General features: G+C 40.2%; 1 pseudogene; it reads left to right on the forward strand.

Moving 5' to 3' along the window:
- Positions 1-750: 750 nt before the first annotated feature.
- On the forward strand, positions 751-3,136 carry LOC101051762 (E3 SUMO-protein ligase ZNF451 pseudogene; annotated as a pseudogene).
- The last annotated feature ends 615 nt before the right edge of the window (positions 3,137-3,751 follow it).

Consider the following 3,751-nt stretch of genomic DNA (forward strand, 5'->3'; position numbering starts at 1 on the left):
CATTTTAAAGCTCATGAACTTTTAATGTAATTCTATCTTCACTGTACATTGGAGAATTTAGTCTTACTGGGTTTCAGTTATTAGAAGTAGTTCTAAATATAGGAAATACGGTATCATGGACACTATGAAATGAGCTTCTAGACTCTGAGAATCAGGTTTGGATAGAAATGGATCTAGTACATTTGCCTTTCTTTGTTACCATAATGAAAATGTAATTACGTTGGATGGCTGCTTCCTAGAAGCCTAATCTTCTAATAGGCATACATTTCCTAGGGACCCTAACATCAATCCTCTTTAAGATTCTCTAGGAGTGCCTATCAAGAGATGACAAATTTTTTTAAAGAAATCTAGTTTAAAAACTAGATTTTTTTTTTTTTTTTTTTTTTGAGACGGAGTTTCACTCTTGTTACCCAGGCTGGAGTGCAATGGCGTGATCTCGGCTCACCGCAACCTCCGCCTCCTGGGTTCAGGCAATTCTCCTGCCTCAGCCTCCTGAGTAGCTGGGATTACAGGCACGTGCCACCACGCCCAGCTAATTTTTTGTATTTTTAGTTGAGACAGGGTTTCACCATGTTGACCAGGATGGTCTCGATCTCTTGACCTCATGATCCACCCGCCTCGGCCTCCCAAAGTGCTGGGATTACAGGCTTGATTTTTAAGTATCCCGCAGGGGCAGGTCGCCGTAGCACTAGGCGAGGCGGTGCAGGGCGGCTGCGGCGGCAGGGACAGCAGAGCGGTGGTGCTGTCAGCGCGGCCGTCGAAGAAATGGGAGACCCGGGGTCGGATAGAATAGAATCTGTGCCTCCAGCTGCCCCTGAGGCATCTGAGTCAACAACGGATGAAAATGAGGACGACATTCAGCTTGTCAGTGACCATTACGACCTGTTCTTGAATACATTGATCTAGTCAGCAGTGATGATGAAGAGCCTAGCACCTCTCATACAGATAAGAATGTTAAACGTAAAGACCATATTGATCATCAGAAGGATAAAGCTGCTTTAACTCTGGCTCGTCTAGCCCGCCATGTTGAAGTGGAGAAACAGCAGAAAGAAGAGAAGAATAGAGCATTCAGAGAATAAATTGATTTTCAGCGTGCTCATGGGTTACAAGAATCGGAATTTATTCGAGGACTTTCTGATACAGAAGCAGCAAGACTGTGTGTGGACCGGTGGCTAAAAATGCCAGGACTCAAAACAGGCACAATTAATTCTGGGACAAAAAGTTCATTCCGAAGAGAAAGCCAAATGCGTGTGTCTGGGAAACCAATTTTATGTCTTATAATGCACTGTAACAAGGAGTTTGACAACGGGCACCTTCTCTTAGAACATTTGAAAAGGTTTGATCATTCTCCATGTGATCCAACAATTTCACTACATGGACCTTTCATCAGCTCCTATGCTTGGGTAGCATGTTATAAAAAATTTGTTACTCAACAGCAATATAGAGATCACCTTTTTGATAAGGAAGCCACGGATGATGGACATAACAACCTTCTTCCTCAGATTATTCAGTGTTTTGCATGTCCAAATTGCTTCCTTCTTTTTAGCAGCAAGGATGAGTGTTTGAAGCATATGTCTGGAAATAATCATTTCCATCAGTTTCAAACTGGGTGATAACAAAGGAAATGCACAACCAATATCTTTTCCATCTTTTGCAAAGAAACTTTTGATTTCTCTGTGCAGAGATATTCCATTTCAAGTTAAGGGTGTGGCCTGCCACCAGACACTGTGTTCCCACAGTGGAGCTCACTGCCCATTTCAGAGTTCATTGTCGAAATGCTGGTCCTGTAGCTGTAGCTGAGAAGAGTATTATCCAGGTTGCAGAGAAATTCATATTAAGAGGTTACTGTCCAGATTACAATCAAGTCTTTGTGGATGAAACCAGTACCCAAAATCATAAGCAGAATTCAGGACACAAAATCCTACTCATTAATTCAGTGGAAGAATCAGTCTTACTTTATTGCCACAGCAGTGAAGGGAATAAGGATCCTTCTTCTGATTTGCATTTATTGTTGGATCAATGAAAATTTTCGTCACTTAAAAGAAATATGTCTGTTAAAGAATCTAGCTCACAGGAGTTCATTGCCATTCCCAAAAATAAGATAAATTTAAAAGATAAAAACCATGAAGGTGTTGCTTGTGTCTAGAAAGAAAAGTCAGTAGTTAAAACCTGGTTCTGTGAAGGCAATCAACGAGTCCTAAGTGAAGATGCAGTAGAAAAGCATGTTTTCTCAGCAAACACAATGGGTTATAAGTGTGTGGTCTGTGCAAAGGTGTGTGATGATTCAGGGTTCATTCGTTTACATATGAGCCGGATTCATGGAGGGGCACATTTAAATAACTTTCTTTTCTGGTGGCGAACATGCAAAAAGGAGCTAACCAGGAAAGATACTATCATGGCACATATGACTAAATTTCATAATGGACACAGATATTTTTATGAGGTGGATGAGGTAGAAGATGAGACTTTGCCATCATCCTCCATAACATTGGGTGATTTGACTGCTAACCAGCCTTTATCAGCTATTACTATTATTGATCATTCTCCAACAAATAGTTCTCCAAGGGGCAAATGGCAATGCCAGATTTGTGAAGATATGTTTGATTGCCAAGAATATGTAAAACAGCACTGCCTGTCTTTGGCAAGCCACAAGTTTCATAGATACAGCTGTGCTCACTGCAGAAAGCCTTTTCATAAGGTAGAAACATTGTACCAACATTGCCAAGATGAACATGGTGCAGTAATGAGATAAAGATTAAATACTTGTGTGGGCTTTGTGATCTTATCTTTAATGAGGAAGAAGCATTTTTGAGTCATTATGAGGAGCACCACAGCATAGATTATATATTTGTGTCAGAAAAAACTGAAACTTCAATTAAAACTGAAGATGATTTTCCAATAATGGAGACCAGTAACCAGTTAACTTGTGGTTGCCGTGAGAGTTACGTCTGTAAAGTCAACAGAAAAGCAGATTATAGTAGATGTCTCCAAATCATGCTGGATAAAGGAAAACTGTGGTTTCACTGCAGCTTATGTTTATGTTCGGCAACAGCACAGAATGTAAGTGACATGAACACTCATATCCATCAAGTAAGTGCACAAAGAAAAGAGTGGTGAGGAGGAGCAGCATTACGAAAAAAAAAAAAAAAAAAAAAAAAAATTATTATTTTATCTCTCTTTCTTTCTTTTTAAAAAAGGAGAGAGGTGCCGGGCGCGGTGGCTCAAGCCTGTAATCCCAGCACTTTGGGAGGCCGAGGCGGGTGGATCACGAGGTCGAGAGATCGAGACCATCCTGGTCAACATGGTGAAACCCCGTCTCTACTAAAAATACAAAACATTAGCTGGGCATGGTGGCACGTGCCTGTAATCCCTGCTACTCAGGAGGCTGAGGCAGGAGAATTGCCTGAACCCAGGAGGCGGAGGTTGCGGTGAGCCGAGATCGCGCCATTGCACTCCAGCCTGGGTAACAAGAGTGAAACTCCGTCTCAAAAAAAAAAAAAAAAAAAAAAAAAAAAAAAAAAAAAAAAAAAAAAAAAGGAGAGAGGTATATTTACTTTTTTTAAAGAAAAGAAAGAAAAGTATACTTTTTATTTCTTGTTCCTAACTGATTCAGCTGGTTAACACTTCTAAACAAACAAACAAACAAACAAAAAACTAGATATTTTTTATTTTTTTGTAAGCCATCACTCCTATCTAAGCATTCATTTTATTACTTCAGTAAATATTTGTTGCCTGCCTACTATGTTCTGGG

Source organism: Saimiri boliviensis, chromosome 11, assembly GCF_048565385.1.
Source record: "Saimiri boliviensis isolate mSaiBol1 chromosome 11, mSaiBol1.pri, whole genome shotgun sequence".
NCBI lineage: Eukaryota > Metazoa > Chordata > Mammalia > Primates > Cebidae > Saimiri > Saimiri boliviensis.